Source organism: Panthera uncia, chromosome B1 (genome assembly GCF_023721935.1).
Source record: "Panthera uncia isolate 11264 chromosome B1, Puncia_PCG_1.0, whole genome shotgun sequence".
NCBI classification, from domain to species: Eukaryota; Metazoa; Chordata; class Mammalia; order Carnivora; family Felidae; genus Panthera; species Panthera uncia.
In genome coordinates this window covers 5,589,527-5,611,782 of record NC_064811.1, presented here as the reverse complement: position 1 = coordinate 5,611,782, position 22,256 = coordinate 5,589,527, and the positions used below count along the sequence as shown (strand labels likewise).

Genomic DNA, 22,256 nt, shown 5'->3' with positions numbered 1-22,256 from the left:
TTAGTCGTCTGTCTGATCCCATGAGACCTTCCGACGAGCAGCAAGCACTTCTTTTTCCCCTTTGTGCCTGCAAGGCTGAGGACAGGGCCAGTGAAGGCGCATAACAGCTATTTGTTGAGTGAAAGGTGGAAGGTAGAGGGAGGGGAGATGGCTTTCCCACAACGTGCGCTGGAGTGAAGAGGGTGTTAAGACGGAGACAGGGTTTCTGGCGAGTCTTGAGGGAAGGGTTTAAATGCCTTGAGAGAAAAAGGATCTGTATTTTAGGAGGATCAAACAGCATAAGCTAGCACTGAGCTTAGGCATTTTCCTGAGAGAATTGGGAGGAACAAAATATTCTTAGCAGTGCTCAGTTGTCTAAAATCTGGGCTCGGAACAATCGCAGATGGAAATGGAGAAAATGTTCTAGAAGGAGCAGCGAGGCTAGAGGATCGCGACACCCTGGAGGAGTATTCTCGTACAGAAAGCAACGGGGCTTCCTCTCCCTTGCGGCATATCTGGGAGTTCCTCGGGACCCAGCCCTTGGACCTCTTCCTTAGCCCCTTTTCCTGTCTCCCTGCTGATCTTGTCATCGCCTGCATGCCTGTATCAGTCACCCCGTATCATTCCAGGTACAGTCAGGAGACCGAAGCCACACGGGTTTTCAGAAAGGAAAAATGTACTACAAAGGATGGCCATCTAGTAAAAAGGCTAACTACGAGAAGCAGTCAGAGAGGACTCTGGGAGTCCAGAAGTAGCAAGTTCAGCAGGACGGCTGCTCCCTGCAGGGCTGAGGGTGAGGGAACAGGGAAGGGACTGGAATCCCAGAAGCCTTGTCTGGACAGGCTGTGTTTCCATCTTTGGAGAGGGCCCGGGGGCCAGAGGAACGGGCAGCCTACTGGGGGGCAGAGGACCTTTGCGGAGGGTGCAGCTCATCCTTGAGGGCCACCGAGGGGAGGGCCGCCAGGCCCCCTGCACGCTGGCCTGCCAGTTGCCAGGTGTGGACAGTGGCTGCAACAAGGAAGGAAGCCCCTCCCCCTGTTCCGGTCTGGCAGTGCCTCTCGTGCGCCCTCTGTTGGCGGTTCCGGGGGCGAAGCACCGCCCCCGCGTCACAAAGCAGTGGATTTGGAGCCGAGAGACAGTACATTAATAACTGGTATGCATTTCTTTTTTTTAACGGTAACTCAGTAACTTATTTCCTTCATTCATATTTCTCCTCTGGGCTCCAAGTCTGTGTTTCTATGTAATCCCACTTGGATGTCTCGAAAGAATTAATGCCTTAGATTCAAAACAGCCTCAGTCGAACTCACGTGCTTCCGGAGTTTCCCGGCTTACCGTGTAGCGTTGTTATCTAGCCGGTTGCAGAGGCCAGAATATCTTGGCTTGTCCTTGACTCTTCCCCCCGCCTTTTCCCCCCCCCCCCCCCCGCACGTCCAGTTAGGCACCTGGCCGTGTCGATTTTACCTCCAGAATGTCTCCCAAATCTGCCCCCGTCTTTCCAGCTGCACCCCTGCCACCTCCCGCTCAGACATCGCCCCTCATCGGGCCCCCATGCTGCCTCCTAATCTACCTCTTGCCTTTCAGCACATCTTCTACCAGCTTCCATGACCTAGAGCTGAGACTTCAGGTCCCAGCTATGATGGTCAGCCCTCTTCAGTGGCTTCCACTGCTCTCACGGTCGAGACTCAGACTGTAATGTGGTCTCCGAGGCCCTGTGGGGGCCTGAATCTGTGTCCCTCTCCCATCGCGTCGTGCGCGTGCGTTCTCCCTCGCTGCAGGAGTTAAATCGCTCCGCACCCTTAAAGGTCTCAGCCCCAAACCTGTTACGTGGTTACTTTGTTTTTTTTAATTTTTATTTCTTATGTGAAACTCATCGTCAGATTGGTTTCCGTACAACACCCCGTGCTTATCCCAACAGGTGCCCTCCTCAACGCCCATCACCCACTTTGCCCTCTCCTCCACCTCCCATCAGCCCTCAGTTTGTTCTCAGTATTTAAGAGTCTCTTATGGTTTGCCTGCTTCCCTCTCTGCAAGGTTTTTTTTTTCCCCCTTTTCCCCTCCCCCCTGGTCTTCTGTTAAGTTTCTCAGGACCATGCAGATTGCTACTTTTCTTCTGCTTGTAGTCCCGTGCTGTTGTTTACACTCCTGGGCCATAGGGCATCCTTTCAGTCTCTGATAAGTTTCACTGCCACTCCTGCCCCAGGGCCTTACCACGTGCTGTTCTTGCTGCCTGAAATGCTCCCCCAGCCCACCCCCCCTTGGCTTGGTTATCTTCCACTCAGTCCTTCTTCAAGTTTCCTTATCTGATTTCCCACACAAGGGGGAGTCACAACCCCCCCTCAAATTACCACATGCTCCTTTGTGGCATTTGCCACAGTTGTAATTCTACCTTCAGTGTCTGGTCCAGGTCCCACCGCTTTATGAAAGGTCTGTCCTCAGAGCTGCTTGTCCTTAGAAAACACAAAGAGAAATCATTGTTGTAACTTAGGAAAGGCAACAGGTTCCCTCCTGGCATGTGAAGAACAACACTGTAAGAGAGGGATGGTTGGCTCCGTTTCATCCCTGGGGATGTTGTGGTTTGGGGAGGTTAACTCCGTGCCTTATGTGGTAACATAAGGGCTTGGTCTCACTTCTTTCTGTGTCACTGGAAAGCTGTTTCCCTCATACCAGGCTTTCCCCAACTCGATCATTTGCATCCCACTTGTGGAATTACTTAATTTTTTTAATGTTGATTTATTTTTGAGAGCGAGAGAGAGACAGAGTGCACTCGAGTGGGGGTGGGCAGAGAGAGAGACGCACAGAATCCAGAACAGGCTCCAGGCCCCAAGCTGCTGGCACTGAGCTATCAGCACAGGTGGAGACTTGGGGCTCCAACCCACGGACTGTGAGATCGTGACTGGAGCCGAAGTCAGACGCTTAACCGACTGAGCCACCCGGGCGCCCCAACTGGGGAATTATTTTTTACCACGGCCGTATCGAGCTGTACTGTCAGTGTGGAGGCCGACGCTGTGGGGGCTCGAACCCACGAACCGTGAGATCATGACCCGAGCTGAAAACCCAGAGTCGGATGCCTAACGGCTGAGCCACCGAGGCGCCCCATACTATCTTCTATCTTGACTGGTTTTACTTTAACAGAACCTTTTGCGCAGGAACTTTATATTTCTAGCTTACGTTGCAAACGGATTAAGACTTCTATAAATAGGAAGCAAGATAGAGTAGTGGATATAAAACAGTGATGCTCAGAGTAGCAAGACACGCGTACCTTTTGTAGATCCTTAGCTTGTGACTTGCTCGCTGGAATTTGAAAATTTGTTTTTAAATTCTTATTTATTTTTGAAGGGGAGAGAGAGAGAGAGAGAGACAGAGTGTGAGTGGGGGAGGGGGCAGAGAGAGAGAAGGAGACACAGAATCTGAAGCAGGCTCCATCCAGGCCCCGAGCTGTCAGCATGGAGCCCGACGCGGGGCTCGAACTCATGGACCGAGAGATCCTGCCCTGAGCTGAAGTCGGAATCTTAACCCACTGAGCCACCCAGGCGCCCCTCTGTGGATTTTTCTAATGGATTTATAGTGGATGGATTTTCAGCGGTGCCGGACAGCGGCTCTGTGGATGCAGGGCCTGCCCGGCTCAGGTGCTGGCAGGTTCGTGGGAAGGTTACGTCAGGCCCCCGAGGACAGATGAGCACCAGAGTCTGGCCGTCAGGCTGAAGCTCCAGCCTGATGCTCTCTCTCTCCGTCAGTTCTCCTCCCCTCTGGAGTCATGCCCCAGCTTCCAGCCCAGCGCAGAGATGGGGCGTGGGCCTCTGGGCTTGTGTGTGTGTTTCTGGGACACCAGGCCCCCTGCGCGGCTGCATCGTGGAGTCTTCCAGCAGGGACGCCCCTGGCCTAGCATGGTGGTGAAGAGCACAGACCCAGGGTCAGCCTCCTTGGAGCCCTGAGCGGCTCTGCTACCTACGGGCTGAGTGACCTTGGGTAAGTTTCTTTTCCTCCCGGTCTGTTTCCTCGTCCATCAGATGGGGATTAAATGAGCCTTGCTCCATAAATTGTTTTGAAGGATAAATGAGTTACTCCGTGTGAAATGCATATGACGTCGTCTGGCAGATAAGAAGTGCCGTATAAAGATTACTAAAGAAGGTTACACTCCGCGACCGAGGAAGGTCACTACCCAGAGGTTAAAAAGCAGGGATCGGGTGGGTACACGGGTTGAGACCCCGAGTTTCCTGGGCATTGTCTGTGTGACTGCGGGCCGGGGACTTCACCTCTCTAAGCCTCAAGTTTCCTCCTCTTGAGAATGGGGCTGCAGTGTGGGGTTGCCATGGGAATGGCGTGAGGTGATGTCAGCACCGGGCAGTGTAAGATAGGACGAGTCTGCGGAGGGAAGTCAGGTGAGAGCTGCTGCTTCCTGAGCCCGAAGGAGGTGGTGACTTCATCCCTGCTGGCTGTCCGTGCCGCTGTCAGGACCCTCCTTCTCATTTCCATTCTCCTAGGAAACAGCCCATTCCGACAGCCTCTGCCCTCAAAGCTCCCTTGCCCGAGTCCTTATTACATCTGTCAGGAAGGGCCAGGCCTGTTTTCAGAAGCCTGGCTCTGGCAAGTCGTGTGGAACAGCGACCGCGGACCAGGCCCCTCTTGCTGGCGGTCAGGGCCACTGACGTGGGTCAAGCCGCCTTTCAAGTCTTCTGTTGGTTAAATCCCTACAGAGGGCTTGGAGGCTGGAGTGGGTTTTAGGGAGATCAGATCTTGGGCCCCTGCCTGGTAGAAAACATCCATCCTCTTAGGCATTTGAGGGGAAAGAAGAAAAGATTTCCGGAGGACTTAGTGGTGTTGATTGAATGGAGTCTTGCAAAATGAGTAAACTGAAGTCCCCACTACTTCAGAACGTGACCTTATTTGGACGCGGAGATGCGATTAAGTTAAGACGAGGCCTTTAGGGGCGCCTGGGTGGCTCCGTCGGTTGAGCGTCCGACTCTTGGTTTCGGCTCAGGTTATGATCTCATGGTTTGTGAGTTCGAGCCCCGTGTCGGGCTCTGCGCTGAGAGCGCGGAGCCTGCTTGGGATTCTCTCTCTTTCCCTCTCTGTCTGCCCCTCTCGCACGCTCTCTTTCTCTCTTAAAATAAATAAACTTTAAAAAAAAAAAAGAGAGAGATGAGGCCATTAGTGTGGCCCCTAATACAGCAGCATTGGTGTTCTTATAAAAAGGGGATATTGGGGCACACAGGCAGACACGCACACAAGGTTAGAAAGCCATGTGAACTGAAGGCAGAAGTTGGGATGTTGGCTAATGTACGTACCAGCCAAGGGGCACGGAAAATTGCAGGCCGTCTCCCGGAAACTAGGAGAGAGGCAGGGATGCGATGTTCCCTGACAGCCCCAGAAGAAATGGCACCTCGATTGTGATCTTGCAGCCTCCGGAACTGGGAGGGAATACACTTCTGTTGTTTCGAGCCCCCTCAGTCTGGGGTGTTTTGTTATGGGGGCCCTGGGAAACAAATACACCTAGTTTTACCATTAGGTAGTAACTTCAATGTGTCATTTCAGATAAGGCCCCCAAACCACGTCTGGGAAGCGTTTCCAGAAAAGCCAATTCTGAGACCAGTCCTGAGGGAGGGACAGGTAACTATGGGAAGGAAGGAAACCACCGGGACCACTGTGCTGGGAGAGGCCCTTCCAAGGCAGACAGGCAGCAGGTGCAGAGGCAAAGTGGGCAGAGAGAACTGGGTGTTCGGTACCCCAGAGTTCATGGGGAGCAGTGTGAGGGGGTAGGGGGACGTGGCCTTAGAGATGGAGCTGGAGACTACGGCCAGCGCCAGGCGTTTAAGAGCCTACAATGTGTCTTAGCTCCAGCTGCAACAACAAATACCCCACACTTGAGACATTTGTTTCTTACAGCTCTGGAAGCAGGGAGTCCAAGATCAAGGTGTTGATGAGAGTTCTCTTCTGGGTTGCAGACAGCTGTCTTCCCCCTGTGTCTTCACTTGGTGGAGAGGGAGGGAGAGCCTGTCTCTTCCTTTTCTAAGGACCCTGATCCCGTCCTTGGGGCCCCATGTTCATGACCTCATCTAATCCTGATTATCTCCCAAAAGCCCCACCTGCAAATACCGCCCCATTGAGGGTCAGGATTCCCATATATGAATTTTGGGGGACACAATACGCACAGATCCATAACACTGTGGAATCTGACTTCTATTCTTAGTCGGGAGGGCTGACTACCTAATTTGTGGGACTCAGTGTGGAAGAAAAGGGTGGGGTCCCTTGTACAAGAACCACAACATCGCCATTAAAGGTACAAAAATCTGAAGCTTTTTCCTTTCTGTCATGGCCTCTCTTTCTCTCAGTTTGTTGTGATGTGTTAAAAAAGATTTTTTTTAATGTTTATTTTTGAGAGAGAGAGAGAGCGAGAGAGCGAGCTCATGCGAGTCGGGGAGGAGCAGAGAGAGAGGGAGTCAGAGAATCCAAAGCAGGCTCCAGGCTCTGAGCTGTCAGCACAGAGCCCCACTCGGGGCTCCAACTTGTGAACCACCAGATCATGACCTGAGCCAAAGCTGGACGCTTAACCGACTGAGCCACCCAGGCGCCCCTGTGGTGGTGTTTTTAATCTGCTATTTAATAACTTTCTAGGCAAACAGTATTTACAATTTTAAATTGTCACGGAAAGAATATTGTGTAAGGCCGGTTTTAAATGCAAATACGCACTTTGCCCATGGGTGGAACTGTGAAAATTGCACAGTTCACGTTTCAAAGCACGTGCGTGCATCTGTGTTTCGTTCTTAGAACAGTGGAAACACTATGCAACATAAGCTCAACAGTTTCCATCTCACTCCTGGCTGTGTGCACGCGTGCTGGCCCTCTCCGCCTTCAGCCTACCAGCGTGGAAGGAGAGAGAGAAGAAGGAACCTTGGCTGTCCCCTCTTTTCCTTTCCTTTCGGGTCTTCATCTCAGTGTCCGTGGTTGGCTCACGCGTGGACGTAACGTGGGGAAGAGGGTATGATGGCGTTCCTTAGTGGCTCATGCTCCTCAGAACTGCTTCCTTTCTGCCTCTGAAGCAAGGTAGTTCTGGTGGGGACAGAATGCGTGGTCTCAGGGCCGTGAGTGCCCCTCACTACTCAGGGGTAGACCACACACATCTACCTGGGTCCCGCTGAACCCGCACACATTGTGGTTCCATCCACGGAATTCTGTGCCCGTGTGGCATTACAGGTGCTTGGTGTGTGTGGGAGTGGGGGCGGAGTGGGGGGGTGGGTCCACATTGGGTGCATAACCTCTGCTCACGCGCATGAGCGTGAGGGTCATAAATGCCTGCGTGAGTGTCGATGGTGAACTTGAGTCACTGCGTATTGATGTACATGTTAACAAAAGTACAGCTAAAGATGCTTTACAGATCTTCTAGCCCCGTCGCCCCGTGGAAAGTGCCAGTGAGTTCCTGCTTCCAGGTGATGTAGCTGATCAAAGTTAACAAAATCGTGGCACAGCTGAATTTCCTGCAGTTCACTTAAGTGGTCTGAGATATTGATGAATTCCATTTAAAATGTAATTATTTTTAAGCACACTTTTTAAACAAAATCGAAAAGTCGCTGCATGCCATGTTTAATAAGTTCCAACACAGTTTCTTAACCCTCCTCTCTAGAGTATAATTACTCCATCAATCTTCCCGGAGAATCAAAGGGAGCTTAAGGGAACACACCTCTCATGCGTTAAACCAGAATTGTGCTTGCTTTGGATTTGCATTTGAAAGTGATTTGCATTGGCATTTATTTCTTCCCGAAAATAACAAATGTTTCTGTTCTTCCCTAGGTATCATGGTCTTAAACTGAGATCATAAATCTTTCAGAACTGCTATTTGTCAATCCGTTTAATTTCTGTGGGGTGGTGGGTGGGGAAGGAAAGAAAACTATGATTTAGGATTATTTTTCTTTCTGAGCCAACAAATAAGATATAAGATTACAACCCCCTCATCCTCCCCCCCCCCCCCCGCCCCCAGGCTCAGGCTCTGTCTTGTAGATTTAAATTTTCAATTGCCAACCCAACCCGAGGGTTTTTACGGGGTTGTCTAGGAGGACCCCTACCCTGAGTGCTTCTCAGTTGAGCTCTTGCTTCCTTGCCTGATCCCCAAATCCTCCTCTTCCCGACTTCTCTACTTGAGCAAATGGCACTTCCATTCTTCCAGTTGTTCAGGCCAAACCTTTGGAGTCGTCCTTGACTTACACCTGCTCATCCTTGACTTTTCTCTTGTTGGCACATTACACCTGCCCGCTGACCCATAGTCCTGTTCTGTGCCCACCATTTCAACACCAAGCCACTGAGAAATCTAGAGCAGGAACCCACCAAGACTCAGGTCTCTCATTTGTCTGAGGCTCCCTCTCCCAGTTCTGTTTTTCTCAGTCTTTTGGAATTTATTGAGACGTACTTTGGTGAACTTGCCATGTGTTCTTGAATACGTGTCCTGAAGTGCTTGCTGCCGTGCTCTAGAAGTGTCGCTTAGGGACGTGCACATCTCTTGTATCTTTAATGAGTTGTTGCTTTATAATAAAAAAAAAAAATGATTGCTGAGAGAGGAGTGTCAACATCTCTAGATATGATGGTGAATTTTTCTATTCTCCATAGTTTTGCCAGTAACATATGACTTCTGAAGTATGTTAATAGTTAGATGCACATTGAGGGTTATTTTGGTTTGATGAACGGATGCATTCTGTCTTAAAGTACTGCTTGCTTTGACTTCTACGTGGTTGCGATTGATATAATCAGACCAACTTTCTAGGCTCAGTGTATGTGTCATAAATCTTTTTCCATCCTTTCATTTTTAATTTTCTGTATCTTTGAATGTAAGCATCAATTTAAACAGTTTCTAGTTGAATCTTCCTTTTGTTTTGTCTGAAAAACTATGCCTTTTACTTGGGGGTATTTAGCTTGCTTACATTTAATGCAATTTTTGGTGAGGTTGGGTGTAATTCTGTCACCTTGTTATTTATTTGTTCCTCCTGTTTTTTGCTCTTTTTACCCTTTTATATTGTTCATCTAGTATTTTAATATTGTACTCTATTTTGACTCTTGGCTTTTTAGCTAACCCTTTTTATATTGTTTTAAGTAGTTGCTGTAAGGATTACACTATGTATTCTTAACTTATCACGGCCTAATTTGAATTAACATTATATAACTTCATATATAACGTTAGAATCTTAAAGCAGTTTGATTCCATCTTCCGATTTTTGTCCTGTTTTTATCATATGTTTTTATTTCTGCATATAATATAAAAACCATGGTACCTGGTTATTATTTCTGTTTATGTATCAGTTGTCTTTAAGAAAAGAAAAAATGTTTTGTGTTTGCCTACATGTGTACTGTTTCCAGTGTTCTTGGTTAGAACCAATCATGTAGATTCAGAGTTTTACCTTATGTCATTTCTTTTCTGCTTGAAAAATTACATTTACCCCTCTGGTAATTCAGGTCTGCTAATAACAAATCATTTTCACTTTTATTTAACTAAAATACCTCTTATTTCACCTTCATTTTTGAAAGGTATTTTCATTAGACATGTAATTCTAAGTTGACATTTTTGTAGCACTTTAAGGTATCATTCTATTATTTTCTTGATTCTTGTTTCTGATGAAGAGTCAGACATCATTCAAATCCCCATTATTCTGTATGTGATTTGTCTTTTTATCTCTGGTTGCTTTGAGTATTTTTCTTTATTTTTGATTTTATAGTTTGCCAGTGATGTGCCAAGATATACTTTTCCTTGTATTGATTCTGCTTAGGGTTCACAGAGCCTCTTGCATTGTGGATTGATGTTTTAAATCAAATTTGGAAAACCTTTGCCCAATATTTTTTCTGTTTTTCTCTTTCTGTTTTCTAGCACTCATATAACATGCATATCATGCCACTTGATAGCATTCCACAGATTGTTCGGGAAACTGTTCATTTTTTTCCTATGTGTGTATTAAATATGTTTTCTCACTTTGTTTTGCTTTGGGTAGTTTTTTATTGGTCTGTCTTCAAGTTCACAGACTCTTCCTTCTGCATTATCCAGTCTACTCTTTCAGTTAAATGAATTTTGAAAATTAAGATACTGTATTTTTCAGGGGCGCCTGGGTGGCGCAGTCGGTTAAGCGTCCGACTTCAGCCAGGTCACGATCTCGCGGTCCGTGAGTTCGAGCCCCGCGTCAGGCTCTGGGCTGATGGCTCGGAGCCTGGAGCCTGTTTCCGATTCTGTGTCTCCCTCTCTCTCTGCCCCTCCCCCGTTCATGCTCTGTCTCTCTCTGTCCCAAAAATAAATAAAAAACGTTGAAAAAAAAATTAAAAAAAAAAAAAAGATACTGTATTTTTCAGTTCTAGGATCTTCATTTGCTTTCCCAGATTTCCCATCTCTCTCCTGAAATTCCTCATGTGTGTGTTCACCATATTCATTTTCTTTTCCTTATAAATTCTTTAACAGTTCTGCCAATTTCAACATTTTATTTGTGTGTGTCCACGTCTATGGGCATTGTTGTTTAGACCATGGGATACATTCTCTTGTTTCTTTATGTACCTAGTAATTTTCTTTATGTGCTAGGCATTGTAGATGGTACATTGTAGAAGATGACACATGTAAGACACTAAACTTATCTCAGGCACAGTAAATAGGAGCTAGCATAATTATTTTAAAATGTTTTGTGAATACTACTCCATTTTATTCAATGAACTTTTTATTTCAGATGCTGTGTTTTTCATTTCTAGAATCTTCAGTGGGTTACTTTCTTCCCGTGAAGAATATGAGTTTTGTTACATCAGTACAATAAATTGCTGACTGTTCATTTTGATCTTTAGAGTTTTGATTTCAGGCTGTGTTAGGATGGGTGTCTTTTGGTTTCATTTTTCATTCTGGAGTATAGCCTTTGCTTCTGGGACTCGGTGCTTACCCTTCCTGGACCTCTCTGGAACTCCAGAATTTGTGTCCTCACCTCTGGGAAGCTTCTGGAATTTTTTATTCCACTCTTTCAGTTTTCCACCTGTTGTTTCACTGGGCTCCTTGGAGTCTCACTCCTGCCCATGTTGAGAGTCATCCAAGGACTCCAGGCAAGATGTGTAGGTACATTGTGGGGCATTGCAATTAATTGTGTTGTCTTATTTCTTGAATATAAATTCCCGGTGTGATGATTGAAGTAAAGAGCTTGAATGTCTGTAGAACTTTGTAACTCGTAAGACGTTGGCATTCCAGAGCATTTGCCCTAAGTTTTGTTGCTGGGAGCACAGCACAAGCATAGCAGTTCCACCAGAATTTCTCTCCAAAAAGTGTCAGCATTGTTAAATTTGTTTTCTCAATTTAGTAGATTTGATATGGGACTTGGGAGTTTCGTGAAAGTCCATGGTATTGATGCCTGAGAAGAATGAACCCCTTTTTCATGTCTTTATTTACTGTTTATAAATTCTCTGTGAAAATTGTCTTTTTATATGTTTGTCCATTTTTTTCCTGTGGTATTTTTGAGTGAAAAATACATCCAAATAGGCTCTTAATTCACGTAAGTTACTATTTTTTGTCCAATTTTATTTTGTCCTCCTTTTAGGATTAGATTATCATGGGATACATTGAAAGCTAACCCAATTCTGTTCTGGTGCATTATTTTAATTCTTTTTACAGTTAATACATGCTCATCATAGAAACATTAAAAACTTTAGAAAACTTGAAGAAATGGTCAGCAATCTTTATTTCGATGGATTTCCTGGTGTTTTCTTTCTGAGCACAGGGTCCCCTGTCCTCCACCCTCAGACTGAAATAGCCATTTTTCTTCCACTTTTCACTTAACAATGTCTCATAAACATTTTTCTCATCTTTTGACAAATATTTACTACTGCATCGTTCCCTGGCGCGGTGCAAGATTCCATGCAGCTACAAGTTTGCTTAATGTTATCAGTTTTTATGGTGTAACATGCCAACCCATTGTTCAAATGCATACAGCAATAAGCGTTCGGAATTCTCGCCCGTATTTCTGAAGCCAAGGCTGGAGACGCAGGAGCAATATGGGCCAAGCCCTCATGGCAATGGCACAAGGGTAAGAGGTCAAGCTCAACGGTACAAGTGCTTCATGCTTCTGCTTGTGTAGGACACCTGTTACTATCTGCTAGCTGAAGCAAGTCACATGACCAAGTGAACCCAAAGTCAAGGGGTGAGGGTACACTCTGCTAACCATGAAACCAATGCATCGCATCCACGTGTGTCTAGTGGGACTGTGGGGGAGTGAGAAATTGAGACAAATAATCCAACTTACAACAGTAAGAGATAAATGTTATATTTCAACCAGTGTATATCATCCTGGTTATACACTGTATCATGTGTATACAGTATATCATGTGGATATACTGTGATTTTCTTACGTTGTCTCTTATTTTTGGGTCTTTAGGGTTTTTTTTGGGACTGGGTTTTTTTTTTTTTTCTTATTGACTAGTAAATGAAATTTACTTGCATATTCACGAGGCTGATCCGTACTGACATAACCTGCATTCGGCATCTACCCCTAATGCTGTGGGACAACGTGCTAGAAAAATGTTGAATTTTAAGCCGGTGAACTGTGTACACAGTCATTGCAGGTTGCAAGATGGTAATGATGCCCGCCTCTGCGTGTGTAAACCTTTGCCATGGTTACAGTGGCCACAGCCAGGGGAGGAGATATTGATATCATGGGCTTCGTGGAACTTTTTGATAATTAAGTCTGGGTCCGAAGGGAAATCTTTATTTTTTCGTCATTCACACTTCTCCTGGGCAGTCATTTTTCTTTCTCGGAATCGTTACGGGAGGGCGAGGTCCCTGGGGGAAGCAGGTCAAGGGGAAGAGAGAAAGGGGGGCTTACTTGCTCAGACCTCACCGTCGCCACCGTCTGATGCTGGGGGGCGCTCATATTTCTGGGCTGCGGGTCTGGACTCTCACTCCACCTCCATACAATTGGCAACTAGAAAATTGTGTAGTACTCTACATAGTAGTCCCCATATAATATTCATTGAAAGGATCAGTGAGCCTCCTTGTGTTTGTTACATACACATTTTTATTTTTTTTAGAGAGAGCACGAGCACGAGCGGGGGGGAGAGGGCCAGAAGGGGAGAGAGAATCTTAAGGGAATCTTACGCAGGCTCTGCTCAGCACAGAGCACAACACAGGGCTTGATCCCGTGCTCCCCGGGATCATGGCCTGAGCTGAAATCCAGAGTCGGATGCCTAACCCACCAAGCCACCCTGGCACCCCTAGTATTTGCTATATTTAGTGTGGTCCCCCCCATGTCAGTTTACCGATGGCATGAGAACGTCACGGCTGTGAGACAGGACACCGAGTGTAGGCAGAATCCCAGCGGAAAGTAAGAGAATGTGTCACTGCCCTGTCTGTTTTCCTGTCCTCTTGTTAGTCCTGCCTTACTTCCCAATCTCACCCCAGCCACCAAGAGTCCTTGTGTGCCAGCTTCCCCAGCCAGCTGTGAGGGCAGACACCCCTAATTAATTATGGCACCGCTCTCACCGAACCCACATCAGCTGCAGAATCTTCCCCAAGACATCTCCAGGGAGCTTCTCTCCAGGGACCAGAGAAGGCACTCCCTGGTCGCGAACCTCTCCCTGGTTGATCCATTGTTCAGCCTGCACTGTGGGTGCACCTCTCAAGCTGTCTTCAAAAGATCTCCTCTCCTCTCCCTTCTGCCCATGGTTAAATGTTCAAAATTCCTCTTCCCGACCTATTTCTTCGCCTAAGACATTGAGAAGCTTTGTACAATAACCAAAGTTTCGTGCAGTGCTTAGCAGGGAGGCTGCTTAGAAAACAGGAAATGGGGTTCTTTTCTAACATCAGGGTGTCTTAGGGCCCTGGAGGACCCACACCCTTGTAATAGTTTCAAGCCTACTTAAAAAAAGTTTTTTCGTGTGTATTTACTTTTGAGAGAGAGGAGGAGAGCGAGAAGGAGAGAGAGGCGTGAGCAGGGGAGGGGCGGAGAGAGGGGGAGACAGAATCGGAAGCAGGCTCCAGGCTCCGAACTGTCAGCACAGAGCCCAGCGCGGGGCTCGAACCCCCACCAACCGCGAGCTGAAGTCGGACGCTTCACCGACTGAGCCACCTAGGGGCCCCTCAAGCGTACTTGAGAGCAGACTCTGTCGGGAGCTCCTTTTACTAAAGAAACCAAAAATATTCAAAGACGCTTGTTAAATACAGAGAGGAAGACCGTATTCCAGGGGAGCACTGTGAGACGTGGAGGTACCACTGCAGTGGGGTCTTGCAGAGGGAGAGAGATTGGACTCAACTCTGAATGTATCGCGGGCAAGTGGGAAGTGACAGCCAAGGAGCAGGGTGGGGGTCAGGGGACAGAAAATTACTGAGCGGAACCGTGCAGGCTGAGCAGGGGGGGGGAGTCTCACTAAACCAAGCTAACAGGACTCCTGCTGAAGGCAGGCCAAGGGGGTCAGACGTGCCCTGGAGGATGCTGGCAAGTGAGGAACCCCGTCAGGTACTGAGGGTGATCAGACGTGTGGAGGGTGGGGGATTCTAGCTAAAATTGGACGCTGCAGACGTGAACGTCTCAGCTCAAAAGTCAAGCGTCGGTGAAAAGTTCAGAGGCGCCTGGGAGTTTGGCGAAGGAGAGAACCTTTGTCCAGTAGGATGCTTGTTAAGTAAGGAGAACTCAACAAATGTTAACTAGAACTGTAAATACATCTCTCGTGTTATTTAAGGGGAAGTCCAGAAGGATGTGGCCCACGATACAGTGACGTCATTGAGATCCCGGCTCCTTCCGTCCTGCCCCCCCCCACCCCCACCCCCACCCCCCCGCACTCCCAGCTCTTGGCTCCTTTTCACAGTCTCGTCTCTCAAGGTCTCAGGACGGTGGCTGAAGTGTATCCCCACATGACCTATCCCCGAATGGCAGTGTCTAAAGCAGAAGAGAGTGAAGGAGGAAAGGGGGCTTTTTCTCCTCTGGCCTCTTATTAGGGAGGACAACCCATCCCAGAAGCTACCCGCACATTTCCCTTTGTAGCTCACTGGTCATAAGTAGGCCACATGTCCATACTCTGGACCAGTCATTGGCCCAAATGCCATATTGGTCCTGGATTAACAAGGATTCACTCCCCAGGGCTGGCTCACGAAACTGGAACTTTCTTCCAGGAGGGAGATTGAATGGCCTTAGAAAAGGCAAATTATTATGTCTGGCACAGTCTAAAAAAATATACTGTACCTGCCATGATGTGAAAAGTGGAGGCTAACAATTTAACTGAGTCAAACGTAAGGCCACATTACTGTGAAGTTTTCCATTAGCTATGTAGTGGGAAGCTCTGGGGGTCCAAATTCTGGGGTGGGGGATCCCCTCGGTCTGTGTCTTTCCAAGCTCCAGATTCCGTTTGCACCCCCCCCCCCCCCCGGTGGCTTTTGTTTCCTCCGGATGAAATATCAGCCGGGACACTTCCTGCTGTCAGAGTGAGGGCCAACACTGGGGGTGTCGGGAGGCACTTTCCACCTCCCAGTCCCAAGTCAGGGACACCAGCATTCCCTGCCTGGCCTCAGTCTCCCCTCCAGGTCCCCCTGCCACCCAGTTCTCCCAGGAGGTCAGGCCCTCTCTGCCTTTGAGATGAGGGCCAGCATAAGGAAGGAAGCTGTAGTGGAGACGGGATGACCATAGTTCAGTGTGCTTTGTTTTATTTCACAGCAACTTCTGAGATTAGAATAGCTCTCTCTGGGGGGGCTCCATTGGTGAAGCATCCGACTCTTGATTTCAGCTCAGGTCATAATCTCGCGGTTTGTGAGATTGAGCCCCTTGTCTGGCTCTGCTCTGAAAGCACAGAACCTGCTTGGGATTCTCTCTCCCTCTCTCTCTGCCCCTTGCCTGCTTGCACGCTCTCTCTCTCTCTCCCTCTCTCTCCGAATAAATAAGCTTAAAATGAAAAACTATCTCTGTTAACGGTGAAATGTTTTTCCTTCGTGAAGTTAAAATAATGAAGAGACTACAGTTAGAAGGAAAAAACATTCTCATCACCCAGAGACAACTGCTATGCCTTAGTAATTTTTTGCCAAACTTCTTTTTTAACTGGCTTTTTAAATAATGTTTTTTACACTGTGGCCGTACTGTATTACTTTTTATGCTGCCATTTTCTTTCAAGACTATGCTTTAAGCTCTTTATACAAGCTTTTAATGGCTTCACAATATTTTATCGTGTGGCTGGGCACAAAAATGTGTTTCACCACATCTCTATTGTTGGACATTTGGGCTCTTTCCACTTTTTTATTTTTAGAAATAATAATCTATACACTGGGTACCTAAATCTTTGCATTTTTTTTTTTTTACAGTTTTCTTAGAATAGATAACTTACAGGAAAATTAGCAAGGTGAAATTCATGAACATTGCTAAGAATCTTAATTTTTATTCCCAAACTATTTTTCAGAAAATTTAAGCCGGTGGTTTGTTTATCCCATCTTAGCCAGCAAAGAAAATTATAGTATTTTACATCTTTGCTGATTAAAAGGGCAAAAATTCAATCTCCGTGTTTTAAATGGAATTCTCTTGCTCAGTGAACTAGAATATTTTTACACACGGTTGTTGGCTGTGCATCTAAAAATTGGAATTTTGATCTTCACCCCTAAACAGCCCCTGTCTGCAGTTCAGGGCTACCCCCACTCTTCTAGATGCTTCGGCCAAAATGTTGCTGTGATCCTTGGCATTTCCGTTTTCTGTCCCAGACCTGAGCCTTCAACCAGTCTGCAGCAAATCCTGCTGTCCCATCCCCTCCGCTGCCACCTGGCCCAGGCGGCCCACCTCTTCTCTCAATCGCTACAGCTCCTGATTGTTTGCCTGCGGTCAGGCCTCAGCACGGCAGCCACAGTCATCCCGTTAAACTGCAACTCCAGCGCACAGAGCCCTCTGTGGCTCCCCATTGCAGTCAGTGACAAAGTCAGAGGTTCAAATCCTGCAAGACCCTTCATGAATCAGACGACCTGCCACCCCTCAGACATCATTGTCTGCTACTCTCCCATCATTGTCTTTTTGGCCCTTGAGTATACCAAGGCCATGCCTACCTCAGGGTCTTTGCTTTTACTGTCTCCTTCTGCAACATTTGCTTTCTTGTGTTTAAACAATCCAGCACAGCCTCAGGACCTTTGTACCTGCTGCTCTGTCTGCCTAACATGCTTTTTCCCCAGATACCTGCATGAGTTGGTTCCCTTGCTTCCTTTAGGCCTTTTCTGAAATGTCATTTTCTCAGTGAGACTTTCCTGGCCTTCTTTTTTAAACTTCCCATTCCTCCTGACACTGGCCTTACCCTTATCACTAACTGGTGTATGATTTACTTATTTATGTTAATTGTTGTTGGCATTCCCACCAAAACTAATTTACAGTAAGGCAGGGATGTTTTACTTTCCGATACGCCCCTGGATCCCAAGGATCTAGTGGCTGGGAATTTACTAGCAGCGCTAAGTATTTGAGTGAATGCATGTGAATTTCCTCTCCAGTGCATTGTCTACTCAGATCTTTTGCATTTGTTTGTTTGGGGTCCCCGTTAAAATTTTTTTCTATCATAAAATTAATACATGTTCATGATAAAAAAAAAATTGGGAATAGTCCAAAATTCACAGGGGAAAAAAATTACTGCTGTGATCCTAACTTTGAGAGAAAACCAGTGTTAATTTTTTTTTGCTATTTTTATTGAATTTATTTTTTCAACTTACATCCCAGTTAGTTAGCATATAGTGCGATTTTTACTTTATTTCCTGGGAAGATTTTTTTTCTCTGCATAACTGTTTACAATTTTTTAATGTTTATTTATTTTTGAGAGAGAGAGAGAGAGAGAGAGAGAGAGAGAAATAGAGCATGAGCAAGGGAGGGGTAGAGAGGGAGGGAGACACAGAATCTGAAGCAGGCTCCAGGCTCCGAGCTGTCAGCCCAGAGTCAGACGTGGGGCTCGAACTCACAAACCATGAGACCATGACCTGACTTGAAGTTGGACGCCCGACCGAACTGAGCCACCCAGGTGCCCCTCATTTTGTCACTTTGAAGGCATCCCTTGGGGAGTTCAGGAGACGACTAAAATTCAGCTTCAAGTAATAGTTCTCTTTCAAAACATATTTAGAAATCTGTATTCTGGGGCACCTGGGTGGCTCAGTCGGTTAAGCATCTGACTCTTGATTTCCTCTCAGGCCATGATCTCATGGTTTATGAGATCGAGCCCTGCGTGGGGCTCTGCAGGGACAGCGCGGAGCCTGCTTGGGATCCTCTCTCTCTGCTCCTCCCCTGCTCACTCGTGCCTTCTCTCTCAAAACCAAACTTTAAAAGTTCTGTATTCTGTTTGCTTCAAGTGCTTTTTTGAAAAAAAAAAAAGTTTATTTTTAGAGAGAGAGGGTGCGAGCTGGGGGAGGGACAGAGAGAGAGGAGAGAGAGAGAATCCCAAGCAGACTCCATGCTGTCAGCGTGGAGCCGGACGTGGGGCTCAGTCCCACAGACCATGAGATGATAACACGACTGAGCCCAAATCCAGAGTCGGACGCTTAACTGACCGAGCCACCCAGGCACCTCTTGTGCTTTTCGAGATGTTTTCATTTCTCTTTGTGGAGTTTGTCAAAGAGAGGCCACTTGGTGTTGTGGGAAGTAACAGGCTCTGGACCGAGATGTGTTTTCGGTGTGGACTTTGTCACTTGTCACCGAGAGACCTCGGGCCCGTCCCTCAACTTCTGCATCTCATCTTGTGCCTTAGTCACTTGTGCGTTAATTCTGTCCGCTTTGTGGTAAGAGTGAGATGAGATGACCAATGAGTGACCGAGAAGGACAGACGGCACATTCTCGACAAGTAGACACGAGCCTCTCCACTTCAGTTTAGACAGGTAAGGACGAGACTTAGCCCACGTCCGGAAATGATAATTGGAACAGTGTTTATTCAGCGTGTATTTAAATAGCGAGAGGAGGGGCTGGCATCCCTTTTGCTTCCGTGGATGTTGAGACCTTCCGTTCTCTTACCTGGTTTGTTGAAGTTTTGTGTGTCCATTTCTCCAAAAGACTATACTTTCAGGTAATAGACGCCCCCCTCCAACCTCTGCTCTTAAATCCTTGTGGTTTTGTGGGGTGTGTCATATATCAGTGGATTCTTTAAATATTTTCATAAATCTCTCACTGGGCTGCATTTGTCCTTTCTTCCTTTCACTGTGGCTGAAGATGTGGCCGCCACCTGTCACTTAGCTGGCATTATTGCGTGTGCTTTACGTTGTACCCGCTGCCTGGACCAACCCTTTGTGTCATTCTTAGATGCTTGTCACAGCATTATTTAAAGCAGTGAAAGATGGGTAACACCCTAAAAGAGTCAACATTCGTGCAAGGATTCTGTAAATTAAGATACTTGCCGGTAATAAAATATTTAGAAGGCATGCAAAAAAGATATTTATGAAGACTTTTAATGGTATGGAAAATAACTATAATAATGACAATTATATTCATGGCAAGATTCCCAGGATGAAATGAAAATAAGACACTCAAAATGCTAGGGAAACCTATGCTGACAAAAATTGCACCTGAGTAGACGGAATTAAGATTTTTATTTTCTATTCCTTTACCTATTTTTATTTTCTTTTTAAATTTCCCTGTGTTAACAAATTATTTTCTTGGAAAAAATAACGTGTAAAAAATTGAAGAAAGCCCGTCTTTTTAAGATGGACTCAGTTCACTTAGTTCTTCTCCAATTTCATCAATTAAAATTATGTTCTTAAACCCTGCCTCAGGGTAGAATCCTCTGGTTTTGTTTTTGCTTTGCTTTCGGTGAAGGTCGACTTTAATGCCTACCCTGGAGGACACAGTAAAATTCAGAAGCTCCTATGTATTGATAACCTGTAGTGTGATAGCAAGGGTCTGGTGGCATGATTTATGACAACAGAAGCGTCGGGAAAAGCACAGACTGAGTCCCCGTTTATTAAGTGTGCTTTAGCTCAGCATTTGCCAGAATGTGTTGTGAGCCACACTAGTTCTTCAAGATTCGCCGTTTCTCTGGTCCAGTTAGAGGAATCCTTCGGTATGGTTTACTCACTTAGGGCACATGCGGGAAAGTGCTTGGATTAAGTGCCCAACTCTGGCAATTACTAGTTGGAATAGTTTGCTTAAACGTCCTAGGTCTTAGTTTTCCATGTCTATAAAATGGGAATAATACATGTGATGGTGGGACTCAAGCGAGATGATAAATAGAACTGCCTAGCACTTTTCTTGGTTTACACGTTACCTGCTGTTATCATTTTTTTAATATCCTCCAATCTCCTATATGTGCAGCGTCTTGAGGAGAGTGTGTTACAGAATCTGAGGAATCCTGAGGTCAGGAGCCTATTTAAGCAGCCTGTCCGCAGAATGTAACACCGGCTGCCCTCCCGTGGAGCTGGTGTTCTGGGGAACATACACTGGAGACATAGCTCAGGATAATTCTGTGGGAACAAACTGTAAAAGCCCAAGGCCACCTTAGCCACGTTCAGAACAAGCGCCAGCGTGTCATGAGCGAAAGTGGCAGAGTCAGTTGGTGCGAACGGACACTGGTGCAGCCGCTCTGGAAAACAGTCTGGAGGTTCCTCGAAAAATGAAAAAGGGAACTAGTCTATGGCCCAGCAGTTGCACGACTAGGTATTTCTCCAAAGGATGCAGTAATGCTGATTTCAAGGGGCACCTGCACCTCAATGTTCATAGCACCACTGTCAACTACAGCAAATTATGCAAAGAGCCCAAATGTCCATCGATGGATGAATGGGTAAAGGAGATGTGGGATATATACACAATGGAATACTACTCGGCAACCAAAAAGAATGAAATCTTGCCATTTGCAACAACGTGGATGGAGCTGGAGTGTATGATGCTAAGCGAAATAAGCCAGTCCGAGAAAGACAAATATATGACTTCACTCATATGTGGAATTGAAGAAACAAAACAGGTGAACATAGGGGGAGGAAAGGAAAAATAAGATAAAAACAGAGAGGGAGGCAAACCATCCGAGACTCTTAATGATGGAGCACAGTGGGGGGTTGCTGGAGGGGAGGTGGGTGGGGGGATGGGCTGGATGGGTGACGGGCACGGAGGAGGGCACTCGTCGGGATGAGCCCTGGGTGTCCTAAGGAAGTGATGAATCCCTGGGTTCGACTCCTGAGACTCGTACTACCCCGTATGTTAACTAATTTGAATTTGAATTTTAAAAAGTGGCCGAGTAAGGAACTCTGAAATTCTGAAAAAAAAAAAAAAAACAAACTGGTCAAAAGCGTCCAACTTTTTGGAAGTCTGGAAGTTAAGCAGAAATCTGTAGAACCCATGGGGGCATTTATTCAAGCAAAAGAGTTGAATCTCAGTAAGAACAGCAAGCTCTGTCGTGTTTTAACTACCATAGCCCCATTTTCCGCTTCCCATCTCAGCGCTAGCCTGGAAAATATCAGCCCGTGTTCCTAGTGCTGGAGGGAGCAGTCCAGACCTCATTTACAAAGAATCGTTATTTAAATCTGCTATCTCCCCGGAAGAAGACTGGCTGGGATGCCTTATCTTTATTTTACTTGACTTGGAACTTTCCCATTGCTACCTGGGGTGTGATCAAAATCATTTATAGGCAGATGTTGTAGTCGTGGCTGCATGAGGCAATGGAAAATGGAGTGAATAATAAAGATTAACCCAGAGTCTTGGGTGGAAGTGCTGGACAGTGAAATGCTTTGGGAATGAGGGCTTTGGAAAGCTCCTACATGTTCCTGGGACTCTGGAAGGCCACACGCGCTTCCAGAGCTGTGCACATGCTCGAGGAGGACACGAGAAGGTCCTAAAACTCTTAGGACCTTCAGAGTCTGCACCAGCAGGAAGTGAAGGCTCAGGGAGCATCGTCAACTGCATGGCTGGGTGTTGGAGCTGTGCTTCAACACACACAGGGGGCCGGTCTGCAGAGACGGAGAGTTTTTTTTCAGTCCAAGAGTGTAAGGAAATATTTTCCAGTCGTTAGCTGACCACTAAACTAATGGGACAGAGATTTCATGCCCACACATGACGAACGATAGACTTTACAGAATTCGTTCAGAGGAGTTGTGAAACAGACAACTAAAACAGTAACAAAAACAAACCTTAAGATGGTGAAAAGGGTCTGATTTCCAGTGTTGCCACAACATAATCTTTAGTGTCCTGTTTTCCACAAAAATTAGCAAGGATCGTGAGGAAGTAAGAACGTAGAGCCCCTACACAGGAAAATAAACAATGTAATCAATAAGAACTGTTCCAAGGAAGCCAAAAGATTGGGATTTCTAGGTAAAGGCTTGATTTAAATCCAGCCTTTAAAATATGTTCAGAGAGCTAAAGAAAACCACACCTAAAGAACTA

The 22,256-nt window shown here is 46.4% G+C and overlaps 1 protein-coding gene across 2 annotated transcripts in view; it reads left to right on the top strand.

Moving 5' to 3' along the window:
- Positions 1 to 22,256, top strand: part of STK32B (serine/threonine kinase 32B) — a 399,201-nt gene that overhangs the window by 7,345 nt on the left and 369,600 nt on the right. Inside the window, exon 1 of one of the 2 annotated variants that reach the window (XM_049630289.1) lies at positions 928 to 1,132. The exons of the other annotated variant lie outside the window; for it this stretch is intronic. The gene's annotated coding sequence lies outside the window, so the exon portion shown is untranslated. Of the gene's footprint in view, positions 1 to 927; positions 1,133 to 22,256 lie in introns of those variants that run through there. 2 annotated transcript variants of the gene reach the window in all.